At 46.1% G+C, this 24,681-nt stretch overlaps 1 protein-coding gene across 1 annotated transcript in view; it reads right to left on the reverse strand.

Moving 5' to 3' along the window:
• The window catches only part of LOC141098757 (uncharacterized), a 113,735-nt gene extending 90,284 nt beyond the window's left edge, over nt 1-23,451 (reverse strand). Inside the window, exons 1-2 of the mRNA XM_073586734.1 lie at nt 23,302-23,451; nt 3,526-3,801 (exon numbers count right to left, since the gene is read on the reverse strand). The gene's annotated coding sequence lies outside the window, so the exon portion shown is untranslated. The remainder of the gene's footprint in view (nt 1-3,525; nt 3,802-23,301) is intronic.
• Nucleotides 23,452-24,681: the final 1,230 nt, after the last annotated feature.

Here is a 24,681-nt window from a genome sequence, read left to right on the forward strand (position 1 = left end):
TGACAGGGTTTATAACAGAAACCAAAGAATAGATATAGACACATATTATATATGCATTCTATGTACATATTATATACATATACATATACATATACACACACACACACACACACAAGTCATCGAGATAAACATATATTTATATTTCACAGAGTTCTTCATAGCAGAATAGCCGCTAATTAAATTGCCGGCTTCTATCAAATAATTCCACAACCCAACATGAAATGACACATGGTTACATTCAGTGAAGCATTTTATTTCATGTTTTTTATATGTCCCTGACTAATAATTAGATGAGGGATTGTTTGCAAAATGTGGGAGCTGTAGTTATTTTAAGGGGTTAATGCTTTTTTAAAAAATGCGTGGGCTTCCCATTGCCCTATATTGGTGGCGAGTGGGTTAATCTAACAAAGGGTTAATGTCACCATTCGATTGTAAGGTGTCATTAACCCTTTGTTAGATTAACCCACTCGCCACCAATATAGGGCAATGGGAAGCCCACGCATTTTAACAAATTAACCCCTTAAAATAACTACAACTCCCAAATTTTGCACACAAACCCGCATCTAATTATTAGTCAAGGACATATAAAAAAACATGAAATGAAATGCTTTACTGAGTGTAAACCATGTGTCATTTCAGGTCAGGTTGGGGAATTATTTGATAGAAGCTGGCAATTTAATTAGCGGCTATTCTATGAAGAACTCTGTGAAATATAAATATATATATATATGTTTCTCTCAATGACGTGTGTGTGTGTGTGTGTGTGTGTGTGTGTGTGTATAATAAATATATATATATTTTTCTATGTGTGTATATATATATTTTCTATGTGTATGTGTGTATATATAATATCTTTTCTTTCTTTCTTTCTTAAACCTGTCAGTGTGAGTTTACTGTATCGCGCACTGAATTGCCGGCTTTTCTAAAAGACACCGGGTGCGTATTTCTCGCAAGTCACATGTGTGGTCCGTGTGTAATCCGTGTTTTTTGCGCACCCATAGACTTACGAGCGTAGTACGCTGACAATCACAGCATGCTGCGATTGGCACGGACAGTAGAATACGCCCGAGAAATATACGGCTGTTGGGAGCAAACCTATAGAGAATAATTTGTATGTGTGTAATGCGTGCTTTTAACGCCTCTCACTCGTCCGTATTCCTCACCAGTGTGACCCCGGCCTTACTCTAAAATTTACCCTCTTTCTTCATGCCCATCAAATAATTCCAGTCTCTTCCCAACAGATGGAGTTGGTTAACCCACCCCTGCTGCACACAGTAGAGAGATACACCCTTAACTACATGGGGCACCCCATTTAGGGTGAGCACGACCACCCCGTCCCTTCACATGTCCCAATGTTCTGATTGAGTCACCGTAGGAGGCAAAAACAGAAATGCTAGCTAAGTCCAGAAAACCAGAGAAGTTGGCAGCTATCGGATTGCAGACCCCTGAACTTATCAACACAACTAGCAGTAGCCGTGAGGGGTTCCTGTGATGCCCTAGACCCCTCGATCTCAGCCAGAGAAATAAATAGGCCTAAAGAAAGAAAAGGGAAATCTAAACTTCCCCAGAGCAGACCCCAAAGCAATAGGCAGCCCCCCACAAATAATGACGGTGAAGCAAGATGAAAACACTTAGGCCTGTTTCACATTTCTGTTTTTTCAAATCCGTCAAAATCCGTTGGTTTCAGTTAAAAAACGGATCCGCCATTTTTTTGCAGGATCCGTTTTTGTCCCATAGCGGTTACCGCGGATCCGTCAAAAATTCATTTCCTTTTCCTGCCTAAAAACAAAGATAAGGTAATTAGAGCAGGGTTTACATACAAAGAGTAAAATGGCGTTCATTATAACACACTTATGTCAGAAATATCTCCTATTAACCAAAATACGTTGTTTAGGAAAATAACTTATTGGTAGTGATTTTTAAAACTCAATGAAAACAATACTAATTCACTATGTAGTGGAATTTAGAAGAGATTAATAATACATTTCAGATTCTCTGTTGAGACCGTGTGGGTGGAGGGTATTTAGGTGATATATCCAATACGCTTCACGCTCTTTGAGCGCTTGGATTCTATTACCCCCTCGTCTGGGTACAGGGATTTGTTCGATGACCTGAAATTTCAGTTGACTTACAGAGTGTCTATTTTCCACAAAATGAGCAGGAATTGGTAATAGTGTGTTCTCATACCGGATGGTTGATTTATGTTTGGAGATGCGGTCTTTGACATGCTGGGTGGTTTCCCCAACGTATCCTAGGCCGCATGGGCATTTGATTAGGTAAACGGCAAAGTTTGAGTCACAGGTAAAATAGCCATTGATCTTGTACCGTTTACCGGACCTCGGATGAGTGAAAGAATGAACCTCACTAAGATGGCGACGGCCCTTCCTCCATTCCCGCCTCTTCCCCACCTAATCAGAAAGTGCCAGACAGTATTTAACACCACTGCACTAAGCCACATGCACCTCCGGCCTCCTCTAAACCTGACTAGATTTGGGACACAAGGTAATGGTGCCCTACAGTCTTCACAGACTGGGTTTCCTTTCTCCATCTCAGTTTATTGACCTGCTTTTTTGTCCTTAGGACGGGAGTCACGTGCTGACCTTACACATCGGTATGTGACCCCTAAAACTTTTTTACATTTTTCTTTCTACATACCTTGCTATTCCTTAACCTATACCTTTTCTCAGTGGTTACTATAGGTACCACTCCAGCAGCTGAACTACAAAGGCAAACCTATACCACTTATGCACACACCTTAAAACCAAGGATCTAGGCATTTACACCTTATGCCCTAACATTTCCAAGAGCACCCTTTACATACTGCCTCTTTATATGATCTCACCCTCACTCCCACTCCACTTCTGTCCTCTAATGCCCTTTCTCAACACAACCCACACATTTATGCCGTTCATCTCTTTACACCTTCACCTTATTCCTCTGCCCAACCTCTCACACGTACACCGTATCACACCACAATACACACTCACTGGCCTCACATCACTATAGGTCTATACATACCTTCACAAAGGATGCATGACACCGTCCCCACATTATGAATCACCTATCACCAGGTTTTTGTTTTATAATGTTTTATAAAGTTTATTCACGGATTTTTGTTCTTTTATTGTATATACTGTAGTCATATCCCTGATGAAAGCTCGAGATGTAGAGCTGAAACGTTGGATTGTACCATCATCTTTTTTCACAATCAATAAAAATCACAACAAAAAAAGACTGTCGTTGAAAAGACTCTATTTCCATGTCATTAGGGTGCCGGGGCTACTCCATTTAGCCTTTTTTTCCCAGAGCACCTAAGTTGGGGTTTGAGCCTGTCATATCTACTTTAAATATAATGACCGCAGGCTGCACCTATTCGATTATCTTACTGCTTCACAAGTAACAATTGTGAGCCATTTAATCATTAGCATCATTTGTCATGTAAGTGTAGCAAATACATCAAATATTGCTAAAAAAGTTCATCCAATGGCTCAATATTTTTTGCGTTCTTTAACACTCTAAACATACCATTGCGAAAGATAACCCAAAATGTTTTCTCCCATGGAACACGGACTACGGTCCTGGCTTTGGGTTCGATTCTCTGTCTTTTTTGCCAACTTATGTGCAGACACGTTTTTTGTACGGTAGCTAGATCTTCTTTCCCCCAAACCCACGTGGACCAAAGTGCATGTTCCTCCAGCTCCCTTAGGTACCACCAATAAGCATCATGTCCACAAGCCACACACAATATCATTTCCCCTCAGGAGTGTATTCCAGTAGTTATCCAGATTCAGAAGATTAGAGCTGTAAAACAAAACAAGAACAGTGTTAGCCATGGGACTAAAGTACCGTATGTAAAGGGTCCAGAATGGTAGTCTCCCTCAGCCTCCATCTGAGCACCCATTTTCTCACATAATGCCCCATCACCTGGGTAAAAAATGATGCCCATGAGTCATCAACATCACATTGTGCATGACCCATGGTCACATTCTTTGTCCAGATTTAGTCTTGGTAGAGAAACTCACTAGTGTACTTCGTTATTACCATAAAATTTGAGCTTTATTGGTACATTAGTCCATTGCCCTTTGCTCTCCTTTCACTAAAACCAGTTTCCCCACTTGCGTATAAGTCAGACAAGTACAATTGGATAGAAAAAAAAAAAAATTACACCGAACAATTGTTAAATCAACGAAAAAAAGAATGCCAGCTTACCACACCGGTGTGTAACGGCCTGGGCTCCAAGCGGACCACTTGGGTAATAAATGAAGAAATTGTGGAAATGAATCCAGCTGATAAAGTATTAAGTTACGTACCAGTAAGGCCGGTTTCACATTAGCGCTTTTTCAGCGCACGCACGGCCGGGGGTAGCTCCGCCCCCGAGCCGGCTCTCTGCCCGGCGTGCCCGCCCCTTGTAGCGCCGCCTACTAGCGGACAGCGGCGCCTGCGATCTGCGCACCCCATCTTTAGCATAGGGTGCGCAGATCGTGCGCAGGCCGTGCGCTAGTTGAGCTTTGACCTGCGCTGCGCACTTTTGATGGTGCGCCGTGCACGCCAAAATCCGAAAAGTTTGATTTTGGCGCGCACGGCGCACCGTCAAAAGTGCGCAGCGCAGGTCAAAGCGCAACTAGCGCACGGCCTGCGCACGATCTGCGCACCCTATGCTAAAGATAGGGTGCGCCGATCGCAGGCGCCGCAGTCCGCTAGTAGGCGGCGCTACAAGCAAGGGGCGGGCACGCCGGGCAGAGAGCCGGCTTGGGGGCGGAGCTACCCCCGGCCGTGCGCGCGCTGAAAAAGCGCTAATGTGAAACCGGCCTAACGGTATTTTTCGGAAGCCCATAACAGCACCACGAGAGAGGGGATCTGCCCTTCAGGAACAGGAAACCTACAGATACAAAAGGGCGGCACCTCTTCCACGCATCAGTTGGATTACAGAGCTTGAGAGGCTACCCTGGTTAGTGGCACAGCATATATACAATATACACAATCTATACATCCTATTTACAAATTATATGTAATCTTTTACTCCAAAATAAGGTAAATCCGGAAGTAGCTTTCCAAGAGGAAGGAGTGCACCCCTATACGTGAACAAGGGAGGGAACTACGGGTGCTGTCATGGGCTTCAGAAAAATACCATTACTGGTACGTAACTTAATACTTTATTCGGACTCCCATGACAGCACCACGAGAGAATTACAGAGATGTAAACTAACTTAGGGAGGGACTACAGCACCCTTAGCCCAAAGGTGAGATCCGAGGAGGAACCCATATCTAACCGATAGTGGTTAAAAAAGGTGGAAGGAGATGACCAGGTGGCCGCCTTACATATCTGGTCAATTGACACTCCAGATCTCTCCGCCCAAGATAACGCCATGGCACGAGTGGAAAGCGCCCTCTGATTCTGTGGAGCTGGACCGCCCCCTGTTGTGTAAGCAAGAGAGAGCCTCACTAACGTGCGTTTTGGTACCCTACACCCTTTCTTAGGACCTTGGAAGGATAAAAATAATGCACACTCTTTCCTCCAAGGATCAGTAGCTGATATATTCTAGCAGGCATCTTTTAACATTAACGCATGAAGCTTCTCTTTAGGGTTGGTAGGATTAGGGAGGAAAGAAGGGAGAACTATCTCTTGTGTCCTGTGAAAGTGTGACGCTACCTTGGGCAAGTATGCTGGGTCTGGTTTTAGGATTACTCTATCATGTAAAAATTCTGTATAAGGGGGCAACCGGGAAAGTGCCTGTATATCACTTATCCTAGGCGCAGATGTTATTGCTACCAAAAAAGCTGTCTTAGGGCAGTTTCACACGTCAGTGTCTCCGGTACGTGTAGTGACAGTTTTCTCACGTACCGCAGACACTGACACACTCGAATGAATGTGTCTATGCAGAAGTCAGCGTGTTTTCACGGACCGTGTGTCCGTGTGCAAAACACGCTGACATGTCCGTTTTTGTGCAACAGCACGGATCACACGGACCCATACAAGTCAATGGGTCCGTGTAAACATGTACCGCACACGGATGCTGTCCGTGTGCGATCTGTGTGCGTTTTTAAAAAAGTCAAAGGGCTAACATTGAAAATAATTTTTTCAAAAACATGGACAGCACACGGATGGCATACGTATGCACACGGATAGCTCCGGTACCGGAATTATCTGGACGTGTGAAACTGCCCTTAAGGGATATAATCTTTAACGAGGCTGAATTCAGAGGTTCGAATGGCTTCTCTGTCTTAGCTGTAAGGACTAAATTCAAGTCCCATGGTAAACCTTTATCCCTGTGTATGGGTCTAGATCTGCTAGCAGCTTTGATGAATCTAGTCACCCAATAGTTGCTGGCAATATCACTGGTAAATAGGGCCCCCAAGGCTGAAACCTGCACTTTTAAGGTACTTGTGGAAAGACGCAACTCGAGACCCCTCTGAAGGAATTCTAGAATCTGTTTCGTGAGTATTCCATCCCTGAGATTAAACTCAGAGGTCGACAGGAATCGCCTCCAGGTTCTAGCATAGATATTTGTAGTAATCTGCTTCCTGCTCTTCAGGAGGGTATTTATTAAATATTGGGAGAAACCTCTACTCTTCAACAGTGCCCTCTCAAACTCCATGCCGTCAAATGGAGTCCTGCTACTTGCGGATGGTTGACTGGCCCCTGATAGAGAAGATTCGGCAGGTTCGGCAGTACCCAGGGATCACATACTGACATGGTCCTCAACCTTGCGAACTAGGTCCTCCTGGGCCAGAATGGGGCAATTAATATGACCCTTGCTCGATCTTCCCTGATCTTCCTCACCACCAGAGGTAAGAGGGCCAACGGTGGAAAGGCATATGCCAAAGAGAAGTCCCATTTTATCAGGAAGGCGTCCACTGCCAGTGGATTTCACCTGGGGTTCAGAGAGCAGAACTTTTTTACTTTTAGGTTTTCTTTGCTGGCAAAGAGGTCTACCTCCGGCTGACCCCATCTGCGGACAATCTGGTTGTAAACGTCCTTGTTTAAAGCCCATTCTCCTTGCCTCAGGACCCTGCGGCTTAGAAAGTCTGCCTTCATGTTGTCTTTCCCTCTGATATGGAGCGCAGTTAAAGATTGAAAATTTCTCTCGGCTATTTGAAAATAGACGTTCTGTTATGCGCATCAGGGCCTTGGAGCGTGTTCCACCTTGGTGGTTGATATAGGCTACTGCTACCTGGTTGTCCGAGAGGATCCTCACATGATGACCCTTTAGGTACATAATGAGTTTAACTGCCAACTCAATCGCCAACAGATCCCTCTGGTTAGACGAGGTCTCCGTTTTAAGGTCCGATCGTCCCTGGACCACTATGTCCCCCATATGGGCCCAACAACCCGAGGGGCTAGCATCGGTGGTTATTATACGGGTTATCTGCGTCACCCAGGGCACCCCTGAGGATAAGTTGTTCTTGTCAAGCCACCATCCAAGAGATGTAAGGGTCAAAGCACTCAAAGATATCTGACCTTGTAAAGACCCCTCTAAGGCCCTGTCGCTAACTAGGACATCCTTCTGAAGGGATCTAGTGTGAAACTGCGCCCACCTGACTGCTGGCATACATGAGGTAAGAGAACCTAACAGTGACATGGCTTGCCTGAGGGTCATGGAGAGTCTATCAATCGCCTGAAGTACCTGCTGTTGAATGCGCTCTAACTTATCTGGTGGCAGAAGACACTGCTGGGTTTCTGAATTTAACAGTAGGCCCAGGAATTTTTGGACTCTTAGGGGCTGAAATCGGGATTTCTCGTAATTTATTTTCCACCCGAGGTGCTCTAGTCTGGACCTAGTCTTTTGGTCCACCGAATTTGCCACAATCAAAAAATCATCTAAATACGGGACAATCAGGATATTCACCTCTCGTAGATGAGCCATGACGTCGGCCACAATCTTCGCAAATACCCGGGGGGCCGCTGAGAGACCAAAAGGGAGAGCCCTAAACTGAAAGTGACGGATTAAACAGTCCACTGAAACTGCCACTCTCAGGAACTGCTGGAAGTCTGCGTGGATAGGCACATGATAGTACGAGTCTTTCAAATCCACGACTGCCATGAAACACCCTTTAAACAACATCTTTATTGTTGAATTGATAGACTCCATCTTAAAGGTTCGGTTAACCAAGAATTCATTAAGGGAACGCAAATTAATAATGGTTCTAAATGATTTATTTGGCTTTTGGATCAGGAATAGGGGAGAGTAGAAGCCTCTACCTCTCTGAGATTCCGGAACCTTCACCAGGACCTTTTTAAGACAGAGTCAAGACTTCTGCTTCTAAAGCAGTTTGTTCAAGTGGCGAAGATCGTAAGGGAGTTAGTTTAACGGTATCCCGGGGAACATAAATAAATTCCAGCCTGAGTCCGGTGGATATTACGTTCTGCACCCAGTCACTCTTGGATATCTGAAGCCAAGCTGGGAGGAAGGCTGACAGTCTACCTCCCACGGGAATCGCTAGTCATTGGCCAGGTTTTTTTGCTCTCTTGAAGAATGCCTGCACATAAAGCCTGTACCTCTCCTCCTATCTGCCCATCTGGGATGGTCTTTATTAGGTGATGAGTTGCGCCTTCTTCCCTGACCGAATTTCCATCTATTGAACGAATGCACGGGATAGTGCAGAGTTTCGACCTGGACTGGATGTCTCCCGGCCAGCACTTTAGCCACAGGGCTCTACGAGCTGCATTAGAAAGTCGTGCTGCCCTAGCGGCCATTCTAACTGCATCAGCTGAGGCATCCGCTAGGAAGGCTGCAGCCTCCTGGATTACTGGTAGGGCACCCAAAATTGTCTGTCTAGGCATCCCCTGTTTTAATTGAGACTCCAGTTGGTCTAACCAGACCATCATGGACCTGGCCGTACATGTTGAGGCTACTGCTGGTCTTAGGAATCCGGCTGCCATCTGACCAAGTTCCGTTAAGGAAGGTGTCTGCCTTCCTGTCTAGGGGGTCTTTAAGGGTCCCCATGTCCTCGAAGGGCAGTGAGGCTCTTTTTGATGCCTTGGCGACTGCCGAATCCAATTTAGGGGCCTTGTCCCAAGTGCTAGCTGCCGGATCATCAAAGGGGTATCTACGTTTGAGGGCAGGTGGTAGTGAACCGCTCTTATCTGGCTTCTTCCATTCTCTACAGATTAGATCCTGAATCTTTTCGTTCAAAGGGAAGATCCTCCGCCTTTTCTGATTCAGCCCGCGGAACATGACATCCTGCATGGATAACTGTGGCTTGGGCTCCTCCACCTCCATTGTTCCTCTCACCGCTTTTACCAGCTTGTCCACCCGGTCTAATGGTAGACAGAACCCACCGGAATCCTCTTCCTCCGAGGAGGACGAGCCAGAGGAGTTCTTATTTCTCCTCCATTCCGCCGAGGAATCTGACTCAAAACAGTTCACAACCCCTGAGCTTCCTGCTTGGGACAGGGTTTTCAGGGTTTCTTTCATTTCTGCCCTATGTTTTTTAGACTTGCAGCAATTTTAGCAATTTCCGCCACCATCTGCTGGATACAGGGGGGGCATAACTTTTTGGGGCATGAGTCTGGTAGTGGGCAAGCGCAGAGAGCACATTACCTGTGTTTTGCCTTACTCGTGGCCTTCTTCCCCTGGGAATAAAAACAGAGGGAGGCTCCATCACTGAGTGAACTTTCACGTAGATCACTTACCAGTGTAGCAATAAAGTACCGGAGAACGAGGGGGATCTTTCTCAGTCGATGCTCCTGTCTGTCTAGAGGAGCTTTTATGACTGGATTGATCACTCGGTTTGATGTCCCGCGATTCCTTTTCCCTTTGCTTGACCTGCCGAAGGTCCTCTAGGGGCGGCAGTGATGATTCCCGCTGCTGCTCTTGTTTGCTCTCCATCATCGCATGCAATGATGTGGCCAGAAGAATGGAACCCCCTTGGGCCCTGCTCAAATACCCCTCCTCCAGTCAGCAGACCTGCCACGCCCCCCCCCCCCCGATTGTTCTCCCCCAGCTGGCGCAGCTATTGGCTCCCGAGCTGGCGCTTACTGGCACTTGTCCCGATGGGTGCCGCCATCTTGGATCTTCCGCGCCTGCGCCGCTGACCCGGAAGTGCCCCCCAGTCTCCGCCCCCGACGTCACCGCGGCCCCACACACTTCCTGTGTAACTGGAAGTTGCGCGGGACATCTGGACATTCTCCTGCAGCGCTCTATGATCCCGGACACCGAGTTGCGCCGGCACACTGACCCCAGCCACCACGCCACAGTAGCAGGGAGACCACGGGGGGCATACTTAGCAGCGGCAGCTTCTTCCTAATGGAGGAGGATATCCTCCGGACACCGCTCCCTGCTGTGAACGCCACCGCCGTGCAGCCCAGCAAGGACAACCGTGGCGTCTCCAGGAGCTCTGCACCTGGCCGAGGTAGGAGACCCCCCCGCTACCTGTATCGACCGGTCGGCTTGGGATCCTCTTCGGATTCCATTTGTAGGATCTTGTCCCCTCGGGAACAGGAAAATCAACTGATGCGTGGGAGAGGTGCCGCCCTTTTGTATCTGTAGGTTTCCTGTTCCTGAAGGGCGGATCCCCCCTCTCGTGGTGCGGTCATGGGAGTCCGAATAAAAAAGGCTTTACTTTATTCCAAAAATTGAATTGTAAAAATTAAATGGCACCCAGATAACGCAGCAATGCGTTTCGAACACAAGCTTTGACAAAACACAGCTTGTGTTCGAAACGCATTGCTGTGTTATCAGGGTGCCATGTAAATTTTTACAATTTTTGGAAGTAAGGGCCCCGTCACACATAGCGATCTCGCTAGCGAGATCACTGTTGAGTCACTAATTGTGACGCGTCAGCGATGACACCAGCAAGATTGCAGTGTGTGACAGCGATAATCGACCGGCCCCCCTGCCGGTATCGCTGATCGTTGATGGAAAGCCCTGGACATTTTTGGGGTCGCTGGTCTCCCGCTGGTCAGCATGCATCACTGCGTGTGACAGGCGGGAGACCAGCGAGCAAGAGCTGGTAACCAAGGTACACATCGTGTTTCTAAGAGACGCACGCCCCTTAGAAACCCGATAAGTACCTTAGTTACCAGATCCCGCATCAACGCGCTGGTAACTAAAGTACACAGTGACACCGCTGATCGCTGGTGAAGCTGTCTGACAGCTCACCAGCGATCATGTAGCCATGCACCAGCGATCCTGACACGTTGACATCATTGTTGGGATCGCTGGTGAGTCGCTATGTGTGACGGGGCCCTAAAGCCTTTATCAGCTGGACTCATTTCTGCAATTTCTTCATTGTTAATCAATGACAATGCGAGGGAGAAGAAAAAAAAAAAAAAAAAAAAAAAAAGTAAAAAACACGGGACTGCACATGGATAACGAGAGTAAAAATCGGCCCTCTCTCCTGAAAGAGAATGGGACTGATTTTTCTTTTAATGTATATGTTAGTATGAGAGCCCAATAAGATTAAACTTGCCAGTGGGGATTTCTAACCCACCCAGGTATTATCCCCTATATACAATGCATGCATATTCCAACAATTAGGAATAAACTCCAGTAACGGGATGGCTGTGTGAGGCATTGATTTGGCGGAGTTCAAAGCCAATAGTATGAATCCGTATGTTTTTCCCTTCCCAATTAAGGTTGGAGAAACTGGATTTGGTGCGGTCCCTCAAATGTGGGTTCCAAACTTCTCAACAACTCAGTGTCCAGGCCAGTAGCATAGCTACCGGGAGGGCAGAGGGGGCAGTCGCCCCAGGCCATGAGCTCTGAGGGGGCCCAGCTGGAGCTATGCTACTGTAAGGCTGTGTTCACACACAGCGTTTTTTTTAGCGGTATTTTTAGCGGATTTTCCAATAAAACCGTTAAAAATAAGCTTCCCATTCATTTCTATGCATTTTGCACTTTTTGTGCATACTGATGCGTTTAACGCGAAAAAAAGCGCTTTGTGGTATAAAACGCAGCATGCTCATAAATTTCGCTGATTTTTCCGCGTTTCTGGCTATTTCTATGCGTCTTGAAAACGCGTGGAAAAAAGCATAAAAACCGCGCAGAAAAAAAACACTGTTTCTGGGAAAGGAGTCAGGTTTTTCAGCAGAAGTTTTCTGCTACGTGTTCATATAGCCTAACCATCAGCGTTCACAGCGCCGATACGGTTACATTTTGCAGCAGTGCAGGGAGAATCGATCTCCCTGCTCTAACCCCCCCCCCCCGCCACTAGGGGGCCAGCAGTGGGCCCCCCACCTATCATCGCAGGTTCAACTGTACCGGCTGGACGCAGATAAAGCTGACAGCAGCGACGAGAGAAGGAGTGTTGCGCTCCCTCTCCCATCATCCCCCCCCTCAGCGTCTGATGTTACCAACGCAGATGCTTACAGGGAGTCATGATGTCACTACTCAGCACCTGTGGTCCGGAGATGTGTGGGCGCTCAGCAGCCAGGAAGAAAGGGCAGTATTAGATTTTTTATGGGGTTCTGTTATACTATACAGAGGCTGCCTATGGGGTTGCTTCATACTATATAGAGAGCCTAAGGGGGTGCATTAAACTATACAGGCTGCATGATACTATAGAGCAGCGTTTCCCAAACTCCATTCCTCACGGACCCCATGGGTCAAGTTTTCAGGATTTCCTTATCATTGCACATATGGTGGAAGTATCAAGGCATCAGGAATTCTCTCACCTGTGCAACTCTATGGAAATCCTGAAAACATGACCCAAGGGGTCCGTGAGGACTGGAGTTTGGGAAACACTGCTATAGAGGCTGCCTATGGGGCTGCATTATACTATAGAGGCTGCCTATGGGGATGCATTATGTTGGGGGCGGCATTATACTATAGAGGCTGACTATGGGGATGCATTATGTTGGGGGCTGCATTATACTATATGGAGGACTACCTGGTGCATTATACTATATGGAGGCTATCTAGGGGGCCATCATACAGTGTGATTAGTGTTAGTATCCCCCAAACTGTTTGATAGCTCTAAGGGGTCAGTATACAGTCATATGTAAAAGTTTGGGCACCCCTATTAATGTTAACCTTTTTTCTTTATAACAATTTTGGTTTTTGCAACAGGTATTTCAGTTTCATATATCTAATAACTGATGGACTCAGTTATATTTCTTTATTCAAATGAGGTTTATTGTACTAACAGAAAATGTGCAATCTGCGTTTAAACAAAATTTGACCGGTGCAAAAGTATGGGCACCCTTATCATTTTCTTGATTTGAACACTTCTAACTACTTTTTACTGACTTCCTGAAGCACTAAATTGGTTTTGTAACCTCATTGAGCTTTGAACTTCATAGCCAGGTGTATCAAATCATGAGAAAAGGTATTTAAAGTGGCCACTTGCAAGTAGTTCTCCTATTTGATTCTCCTATGAAGAGTGGCATCATGGGCTCCTCAAAACAACTCTCAAATGATCTGAAAACCAAGATTATTCAACATAGCTTTTCAGGGGAAGGATACAAAAAGTTGTCTCAGAGATTTAACCAGTCAGTTTCCACTGTGAGGAACATAGTAAGGAAATGGAAGAACACAGGTACAGTTCTTGTTAAGCCCAGAAGTGGCAGGCCAAGCAAAATATCAGAAAGGCTGAGAAGAATGGTGAAAACAGTCAAGGACAATCCACAGACCACCTCCAAAGACCTGCAGCATCATCTTGCTGCAGATGGTGTCACTGTGCATCGGTCAACAATACAGCGCATGCATAACGCCTTTTTGTATGACCAAACAACTCAATCTTTGTTTCATCAGTCCACAGGACCTTCTTCCAAAATGTAACTGGCTTGTCCCAATGTGCTTTTGCATACCTCAGGCGACTCTGTTTGTGGCGTGCTTGCAGAAACGGCTTCTTTCGCATCACTCTCCCATACAGCTTCTCCTTGTGCAAAGTGCGCTGTATTGTTGACCGATGCACAGTGACACCATCTGCAGCAAGATGATGCTGCAGGTCTTTGGAGGTGGTCTGTGGATTGTCCTTGACTGTTCTCACCATTCTTCTTCTCTGCCTTTCTGATATTTTTCTTGGCCTGCCACTTCTGGGCTTAACAAGAACTGTACCTGTGTTCTTCCATTTCCTTACTATGTTCCTCACAGTGGAAACTGACAGGTTAAATCTCTGAGACAACTTTTTGTATCCTTCCCCCTAAAAAGCTATGTTGAATAATCTTTGTTTTCAGATCATTTGAGAGTTGTTTTGAGGAGCCCATGATGCCACTCTTCATAGGAGAATCACATAGGAGAACTACTTGCAAGTGGCCACCTTAAATACCTTTTCTCATGATTTGATACACCTGGCTATGAAGTTCAAAGCTCAATGAGGTTACAAAACCAATTTAGTGATTCAGGAAGTCAGTAAAAAGTAGTTAGGAGTGTTCAAATCAAGAAAATGATAAGGGTGCCCATACTTTTGCACCGGTCAAATTTTGTTTAAATGCAGATTGCACATTTTCTGTTAGTACAATAAACGTCATTTGAATCCAGAAATATAACTGAGTCCATCAGTTATTAAATATATGAAAGTGAAATAGCTGTTGCAAAAACCAAAACTGTTATAAAGAAAAAAGGTTAACATTAATAGGGGTGCCCAAACTTTTACATATGACTGTATATGTATATACCCACAGTGAGGGGATATTAGACTGTATAAGAGCATCATATTGTGTAGAGAGCTTTAAAGGGGGAGACTTGGGACATTATTGAATATAAAGTGAACACTTATTGTTATAGGGGAACTCAGGTTACTGTGACTGTCAAAGGTGCACACAGAGGGCATTACTACTTTCTAGGGGACAATGTGGGCACTGTTTTCTGGGGCACTTGCACCCGGCATTACTATATTCTAGAGGTTTGTTTTACCACCTAGAGGCACACAGAGCCACACAGCAGGTGCAGTAATGAGGACACATACGGAGCAGTGGCTCAGCATTGGGGTATCAGCAGGATGCGGAGTTTGTGCAGGTTGGGAACAGTTGCATTGGTGACTGCGCTGAAAATATGAGACGTGAAATGTCTTTGTTGTAATCTTTGCAGTCAAGTCCTGACTGCAAGAAGTTGTCACATCAGTCTGGGCCAGATGGAAAAGATGGGAAAAGTGAATGATTCCATTAGAATGTCAGCTGTATGTCATTATCTGTAACTGTGCTGTGATCTCTTATAATGTTCTGCAGGACTGGTATCTACCACTGACCATATGGCGGTAATATCAATATTGGTCTTTATAAAGAGACTATTTTCAGCAACATCGCTGTCATCTGCTGAGGTTCTCCTCCGCTATTAGGGTGCATCACCCAGTTGTGATCAAGGTTACCTGGTTAGGGGCCCACTCAGAAGTCCCCCCCCCGAACCAAAACCCCAGCTACACTTTTGGTCCAGGCTTTAATGAATGACTCCCCTTTATTTCTTGTGTGTCTGGTATGGAAAAGAAAGCACTGCTTTACAACAGACATTTTCACAAATTCATCTCTGACATCCAGTTAAGTCCCCAAGTAGCAGCTGCAACTATTGAGGGAACGTGACCCGTCTTCATTACTCCCGAAAGGAATCTCATATGGAGAGCGCCTTGTGGTCCATTCTTACTGACTATAAAGCTAGTGGCAGACATTCAGTCCATGACTTTTGTGGAATCATTTTCTGAATTTTTAACTCGTGTCCCAATCAGTCTCAACTTTGCCACTTTTCTGCGGATGATATGGTTTGTGTATTTTCAAGTCTTCTAAAAACTTCCTAGTACCTCTCTTGTGAAAAGTGTTCCCTTGTCACTTTCTATGGTGTCTGGAGCCCCATACAGACATGCCACTTATTAAACCAGTTTCTTGGATATGTATAGTGAAGTTGCTGAAAACAAAGGATAATGCCAACTCACCGTTCACATTTAAAGGAGTCCAGCGTGCATGGAATCACGAGCAGATCACTCATGTATAGCAATTGCAGGAAAAAGAGGAATTGTTCCAGCTCCTGGTAAAATTTTCAGAGTAATCTTTATTCCCTCTTTTCTGCCCATTCATGTGCAGCAAGAAATTTCTTAAGCGCTGTTCCAGCTATGGCCATTAGATGTCATAGTTGTCCTCTTTTCCTATTCATGGATGTAGAAGTCTTTCCCTTTAATAGTTGTTCTGTTTAGAACTGCCACTTCAGGTTTTCCAGGCTAGGAAGCTTGTAGCCATTTTCTCCCGGATCTCTGAGCGCGCCCCACACACACACGTCCTGCTCTCTGCAAATCACTGCATATGTCAAGCGGATTCCGGTGAGGGTTTAATAGAGTTATGTTTTGTGCTATGTATCTGTGTTAGCTAGCCATAATGCAGCCCCATGATATGTGCAATGTATTTTCAGCCTGTTGTAATGCTCTTTGCACTGCATGTAGTTAGATGCATCCCTGTTCAGGTAGTGCAATGCTGGCAGCCTAAGTTGCTTAGATATCTCTCTTCACTGCAGTGTGTTGTATTACTCATCCTCTATAATAATGCCTGCTACTGATATAATAGCACCCTGTATCATTGCCTTTCCTGATGTAATAGCACCCTATGTTACTGCTATCTGCCAGTACTGATATACTGTACTGCCTATTTTCTTTGTAGTTTTTACCCGATCTCATCCACTTTATCATCCGTTATCTACAATTGTTGTTCACATCATCTCAATAAATATAGACTTAAGCACCCATACAGTCTTTTTACTGGGAGTGGATGAAGGGTTTAGCCGTATGCTGAAATCCACACAGCGTCATACGTGGAAAACGGCAGAACACCCTCAAAAAATTGTAGTTACTTACCGATAACGGTATTTCTCTGATCCCATGACGGCACCACGGAGAGAGAGGGATCCGCCCTCAGGGACAGGAAACCTACAGATGAAAAAGGCGGTACCTCTCTCCCACATCAGTTGGTTTACAGAGCATTACACAGAACTTTCAGCTGCAACTCAAAAGGTTATAAAAATCCAAAATTAGTCAAATTATACAACTTCAACTTAATAGAGGCACCGTGTGGCAAAGTACTAAAGCTAACTAACTCACTCTAATGTGCACACCTGTGTGTGAAAGGGAGTGGATGTACGGGTGCAGTCATGGGATCAGAGAAATACAGTTATCGGTAAGTAACTACGATTTTCTCTTTCCCCCATGACGGCACCACGGAGAGAATTACAAAGATTGTACATCTAGGGAGGGACCACCGCCTCCAGAACCCTTTACCCAAAGGTGAGATCTGAAGAGGAGGTCAAGTCTAGACGGTAATGTCTGAAAAAATGTAGAGGGGGAAGACCAAGTGGCAGCTCTACATATCTGGTCTATTGAAGCGCCGGCTTTCTCTGCCCAGGATGATGCCACTGCCCTGGTTGAGTGGGCCTTTACGTCCTCTGGGATGGACGCCCCGCAGGATGAGAAGGATAGGGTGATGGCCTCTTATCCACCTCGCCAGTGTGGCCTTTGATGCCTTTTGACCTTTCCGAGGACCCTGAAACGGACAAACAGAGCCCTATCCTTCCTTAACTCCCTTGTGGTTGTCAAATATTGGACCAGGCATCTTTTTACGTCTAAAGTGTGTAATACCTCCTCTGTTTTGTTTTTAGGATTGGTACAGGGAGATTTCCTGGGTCCTATGAAACTGAGAAGGCACCTTGGGGAGATATGCTGGGTCAGTCCTAAGGATTACCCTATCATCCAGAACTTGCGTCAAGGGTGAGTGGGCAGACAAGGCCTGTATGTCACTAATGCGGCGGGCAGAAGTTAAGACCTCCCTCCTTGTAGCCTTAAGGGACAATATTTTTAACGGAACCTCCGCTAGGGGTTCGAAGGGAGATTTAGTCAGCACAATTAGCACTAAGTTTAGATCCCGGGGGGGGGGGGGGGGCGTAGGGGGATCGGCCTAGATCTACTTGAGGCTGTAATAAATCTCCTAACCCATCTATTTTTGACTAGGTCATAGTTATACAAAGCTCCCAGGGCCGCCATCTGTACTTTTAAGGTGCTTGTAGCTAACCCTTTTTCCAACCCCCTTTGTAGGAATTCCAGAATTTTGTCTACATGGATTTCACCCGTTCGGTCAGAGCCTGACACTGACATGAATTTCTTCCACACTTTGCCGTATGCTTTAGTGGTTACTGGCTTTCCGCTTTGTAATAGTGTGGTTACCAAGTTCGACGAGAAGCCCTTGTTACTTAGGAGTTCCCTCTCAAAAGCCAAGCTGTCATGTGTAGGTTTTTTATGTGGGGGAGATACACAGGTCCCTGGGATAGTAGGTCTGGAGTTTCTGGTAGGACCCAGGGATCCGTTACAGACATCCTTCTCAGCCAGGAAAACCATATTCTCCGTGGTCAGAAGGGCACTATTACTACTACTGTCGCCTTGTCTCCCCGTATTTTCCTCAGTACTAAGGGGATAAGAGATATTGGGGGGGGGAGGCGTAGGCCAGATGATAATCCCAGGGTATCGTGAAAGAGTCTAGGGTTACTGCCCCCCCCCCCCCAACCCCGGGGATCGATTGAGCAGAAGGCTTTCAACGTCTGATTCTGGCTGTTCGCAAACAAGTCTATTTCTGGCCGGCCCCAGAGTTTCGCAATCTGGTTGAAAACTAACTGGTTTAGTTCCCACTCCCCCTGTTTTAGACGTGTCCTGCTCAGAAAATCTGCTGTTTGATTTTCTGAACCCTTTATGTGAAGGGCTGTCAGGGATTCCAGATTGTGTTCTACCAGGTGGAAGATGGACTTTGTTACCTCCCTCAGTGCCCAAGATCTGGTGCCCCTCTGGTGGTTTAGATATGCTACCACTACCTGGTTGTCTGAGAGGACTCTTATGTGATGGGAACGAAGAGAATTTAGAAAATGAAAGAGCTAGTTTTACTGCCAGCTGCTCCTTCATATTTGAGGAAGCGGACTCTCTTCCCTGGTCCCAGGGCCCTTGCGCCACCTGATTATCTAGATGTGCACCCCAGGGGCTTGCGTCCGTGGTCCGGATCTTTGTCGCAGGTAACGCCCAAGGGACCCCCCTGGCTAGGTTGGCTGGAACTGTCCACCATATTAAGGAATGTATTGTCTCTGGTGAGATGTTTATTTGCATGTCTAAATTGCCGTGTAGGGAAACGTCTGCATCTAATATTTCCCATTGTAAGCTTCGCGTGTGGCTCTGTGCCCACTGAACTGTTGGTATGCAGGCTGTCATCGACCCCACCAGTGACATAGCCTCCCCGACCACTACCCTAAAAGGCAATCATTTGTGACGCGGTCTCATTTTTTTGCACCTTCGTCTGCGGAAGATAACATTTCTGTTTAATGGAGTCCATAGTTATCCCCAAGTACTCTTGTACCTGACTTGGTATGAGCTTGGACTTGGGTAAGTTCAGCATCCGCCCTAGACTTAGAGACCTCATGACCATGTCCACTTGTTCTTTGCAGTGGTGAAAGGTGACCCCTATTAAGAGATCGTCCCGGTACGGGACTATCAGAATGTTTTGCTCTCTTATGTGGGCCATTACCTCCGCCATTACTTTTGTAAACACCCTTGGAGCAATGGCTAGCCCGAAGGGGAGGGCTCTGAACTGATAATGTTTCATCTCCCCCTGGATTGTCACCGCCACCCTGAGGCATTTCCTGTGGTCTCTGAATAGGCACATGGTAGTATGCGTCTCTTAAGTCTAATACGGCCATGAAGCAACTGGGGGAAGCATTTTTATACAAGATTTTATCGCTTCCATTTTGAAGTGCTGAACCTCTAGGAATTTGTTCAGCCTTTTTAGATTTATGATGGCTCTGTACGATCCGTCTGGCTTCTTGCGAAGGAAGAGATGGGAGTAGAAGCCTTTGCCCCTATCTTGGTAGGGGACTTCTTGTAATACGTTTTTCTCTTGTAGATTCGTTATCTCTTGCTGTAGAGCTAGCTGCTCGTGTGATATCCTTTGGGGCGTTATCACAAAAGAATCGTTTGGGAGGGTGATGAATTTTAGCCTCAGACCTACTTTTATTATATCCAGTATCCATGAACTCGCAGATATCCTACTTTCTCCAGGCCTGGGAATAAATAATTTTCCCCCGACTCGGGGAGTACCTTCATTGTGGCTTCTTGCTGTCGGGGGGTTTGTTAAACATAAAGCCTTTATTCTTGTTCCTTCTATCCTCTCATCCTTTTTTGTTCCCTTTTTTGGGGGCTTCCGCCACAAACCTTCTGTTCCGAAAAGGTCATTTGTATGACTGGCTGGGGAACCCGGGAAAGGATTTCTTCTTGTCCCCAGCCTTGTCTAAGATCTCGTCCAGTGTTGGGCCAAACAAGAATTCCCCTTCACACGGGATTGCGCACAACTTGGCTTTTGTCTGCAAGTCTCCCGGCCAGCACTTCAGCCATAAGGCGCGTCTTGTGGCATTTTAGAAGGCCGCTGTCCTGGCTGCCCGTCTGGTTGAGTCTACCGCCGTATCCGCCAGAAACGCTGCTGCCCCCTTCACTACCGAAACTGTATCGTTTCTCTTGGGACTTTCCCTTTTATCTGAGCATCTAAAATCAGGGTTCCCCAACTCCAGTCCTCAAGGCCCACCAACAGGTCATGTTTTCAGGATTTCCTTATTATTGCTCAGGTGATAATTGCTTCCCCTGTGCAATACAAAGGAAATCCTGAAAACATGACCTGTTGGTGGGCCTTGAGGACTGGAGTTGGGGAACCCTGATCTAAATGGTCTAGCCAGACCATCAGGACGCGTGCTGTACACGTAGCTGCAATGGCTGGTTTTAGCCCCCCCCCCTGCCGCTTCCCAAATGTTTAAGAAAGTTTCTGCTTTCTTATCCATTGGGTCCTTTAGGGTACCCATCTTCAAAAGGCAGGGCAAATTTTTTAGAAGCTTTTGCGACCGCTACATCTAATTTAGGTTCTTTGCTCCAACATGAGCAGGCCGGGTCGTCAAAGGGGTATTTCCTTTTGGGTGTTAGGAGGACTTTTTTGTCTGGCTTTTTACACTCTCGCTTGATGAGGGAGTGGATTTTCTCATTAATCGGGAAAGCCCTCCGTTTTTTTTTTTTTTTGCTCTAGCCCTCCGAACATTATATCTTGGGCCGTTTTCTTAGGATGTTCGTCTACCAGTCCCATAGTTGTCCTCACAGCTTTTACTAGGGTGTCCGTCTCCTCAATGGGGAAGCAGCTGTGACCCCCTTCTGAGGATGATGAAGAGGACTGGGAAGATGATGAATCACTTGTGTTGGATAGCTCGCTTTCTGACTCCCTGACACTTGACTCCGGAGATCTATGCCTGGACCGGCGGTTCTTCTTTGAGGTTCTGGCACCTTTAAGGGAGTCTTCGACCTGGGTTTTTATTAATGTTTTCAGGTCTGATGCAAACCTCGGACACTCCTCTTGTCTTGTCTGTTCTATGCAAGTTGCACAGAGCTTTTTCTCCCACCTAGTGGGTAGCTCCTCCCTGCATATAGCACACCTCATGTGCTTAGATTTGGTAGTGCATTTACGCCCCTGAAAGAAAGATTAATAGTCGCAAATTAGCGAGCGGGCATTCACGGAGATCACTCACCCTCTTGTGGAACAAACGATACAGGTTCGGGCGTGAGGATTATCTCCACTGCTGAATCCACTTCTGGCTCTGCCGCCATGGTGGAGCTTTGGCTGCGTCGTGACCCTGCATGACCGCTGCATGTTCCTGCATTTGCGGAGGTCCCTGCTTCGGGGACCTCCACCATGTCTCCTTCTCCCTCTGCAGTTTCCCACTCATGGTGACCGCTCCTTCCTTCTACTTCAGCCTGCTTTTTTTTTTTTTTTTTTTTTTTTAAGCTTTTCTCAAATTTTTTTTTTTTTTTTTTTAATTTGAATTTGGCACCGCCACCCTCTTCCCAGGGATCCCTGTGGCGCCCGGAAACCTCACGCTCCGCCGGAAGTCTCGCCACTGCGAGATTACCCAGAGGTGCACCGCTCCTCCCTCTATAAGGGAGCTGTAATGGCACGCGTGACCTACCGCCACATTGCGCATTCAGCGCCGGTCTCCTGCGCCCCCCCGGCGCTGTACCTGTGGCTGGTGGCCGCTGCCGCCCCTGCTCTGCCAGAGGCCTGCCCGCATCGCAGCTCCCGGTGGCCGCTGCCGCCTCCCCCGCTCTGAAGTATGGCAGGCTCCGGCCTGTGCTCCTGGTGACTGCCGCCACCTGCACCTGTTGCCTTGCAATTCGGTGGGGCTCTCCTGTAGTGGCCGCCGTCACTATACTGCAGGAGGCCCTCATTTTTTTTTTTCTTTTCTTTTCCTTTTTCTGCGATCGGCAGACTTCCTGGTCTTTTCACTGCCTCTCCCCACTCACCCTCAAGGCCCGCCGACCTCGGTGGTGGTGCTTCGGGGGGGGAAGCCCATTTGAGGCCTCGACCCGGCCGAGGCAGGGCGCCCCGCTGCCTATCACCGGCCTGGATCGGTCCCCGGAATCCTGCGACGGTCCGTCAGGTACATGCTGTAGGTTCCCCGTCAGGGACAGGAAACCAACTGATGTGGGAGAGAGGTACTGCCTTTTTCATCTGTAGGTTTCCTGTCCCTGAGGGCGGATCCCCCTCTCTCCGTGGTGCCGTCATGGGGGAAAGAGAAAACAATTAAAAATATAGTGCTTGATAAAGAACAACCTCGTTCGAAACACGTCGCTTGCTTTTGTCCATATTTTTAATTGTTTTGTTGCTGGAATAAATATTACTCTGAAAATTTTACCAGAAGCTGGAACATTTCCTCTTTTTCCTGCAATAGTGTAGTTATGCTAGCACAGTGCCAGTCCTCAGGCCAACCTGAAGAGCCATTGACAACATACTCCTCTCTGTTCCTACCTTGGGTAAACTATAGGCAATTGTCGGCAGTTACTGGAAAGGGTATAATAATCTTGGACTGCGTGATTGTGGAACAATAAGCTTTTGTTGGATTATGGAAGTCAGTGTTAGAAACTATAGAAACACATGCAGTACCAGCTTAAACCCTGGAGCCAACCAGTGTTGATTCACCAAACTTTCCATTGCTTCTTTAGCGAAATGAGTCAGACCACATGTCAAATGGATCATCATGTAGAAAAGGAACCTGGGAAGGACAGTTCTCACCTGATCTCCACACAAGTTTCCTTACTTTGTTTTTTTGTCATTCGGTGAGGACTGTTGCTGTAGCTTACAACTCGAAGTCCACATGTGTATCCTGCACTACACTACAGAGTTCTGGTAGTGGCATGGTGGCAAGCCAGGGTATCCCCCAAGCCTTTGTGTATACCTTTTGAGGATGGACTTTAAATAAAGAACACCTCCTTGGGTAGCTCCAAAGCCCTAAAAATCTGCATGAGCTTCTGTATTACATACAGGCCTACCTGCAAAATCATTGCTACTCCAGATGAGTCCATACTGGTGTGAGACTCCAAAATACATACCTGGAATCTGTAGAAACATTGCAGTCTGGTCTGGTCTTCTGCCAATGTACACGATGCAGAAGGTGCCACCAGCTCCAACTCCCGGCCGGGCTGAACGGAAGGAGTAGTTGCTGTATCAACACATCTTCCAAGGTGGTCACCGCATATTTTGTGCATGGACTTCCCTCCATGCAATACCTGGGGCAATCTACAAAGCTCAAAATCTGCATTAGCAAGTGGAACAGTCAACATTCTCAAGTTTTCATTAGTTCTAAACAATTATGTAAGTCATCAGAATTAGAAAGGAAAAAATAAAATTGTGGCATAGAATAAATCCATTCTCCATCCCTTTCTTCATAATGTCTTGTGCCAACATGTCTTACCGCCTCCTCTGCTTGCTCATTCCCTTTTCACTGTTGTACCCACGCTTCCGTCCCCTCTATGACCCAACGACAATTATCTAATTGGGTTCAGCATTATGCAGCTTTTGATAGTCACATTTGTTGGAGTTCATAAAGCTACCTCATGTTATTCTGGCAGATGTTTTGTTCAAGCCTACATGAGAATGTCGGTCACTGCATGTGGTACTTCTATGGTCAATGGGCATTTTAGCACCATGTGTCTGATACTTTGTGTTAGGGACAGGGATTTGCCAAATTGCTTTCCTACTTTCTTGGGTGAGATTTTTTTTGGCCATGTGACAACGTCCTAAAAACCATAACTATATTTAGCTAGTTGAACTTACTATTTGGCAGAGGCAGGGTGTAAGGCTTTTAAAGACTTCAAGAGACACTGACTAAGTTCTTCTAAGCGCTAATCCTAAGCTTTGCTGTTTGTAGCAGATACATTGTGCATTTAGCCCAAGGGATAGTTACAGGAGCAGGGACAGCGGTAAAATAAAGGCAGAGCTGAGCGCTTCAGTCTGTTGCCAACTAAATCGCAGCTTCACGAGACTAGATTTCTTTTTCAACATGGGAGGGTGTGATGTTTTGAAAAAAAATACTATATTACCCATACAGTATTATAACAGAAAATGTACCACAAATCATAGAACACTACCAAAAAGCAGATAAATATTTGTTTGGATTCAATTACTCATCCACAGTATTACGTGCTTTTTCAGAGTTTCATATTCCACTGAAATCTAACAAACAATTCCAGAACTTTATCAATTGGATGATTCATCCATACACCAACGTGGTTCTTGTTACACTAAGGTGGCATATAACACTCCAAAAAAGAATTGAACAATTTCTGGATTCATTTAGTCAACCATACGATTTAACATGGTTTGTATAAAAATATGGTGGTTTAAAAACAGCTTAGCCTGGCACAGTTAAAGGACATTTTTTTTTTGGAAAATAAATATTTTGGTCATACATTCTATATAACCTGCTGTGT

The sequence above is a fragment of the Dendrobates tinctorius genome, unplaced genomic scaffold, assembly GCF_039654945.1.
Source record: "Dendrobates tinctorius isolate UK_male_01 unplaced genomic scaffold, ASM3965494v1 ptg000095l, whole genome shotgun sequence".
In the NCBI taxonomy this organism is placed as follows: Eukaryota; Metazoa; Chordata; class Amphibia; order Anura; family Dendrobatidae; genus Dendrobates; species Dendrobates tinctorius.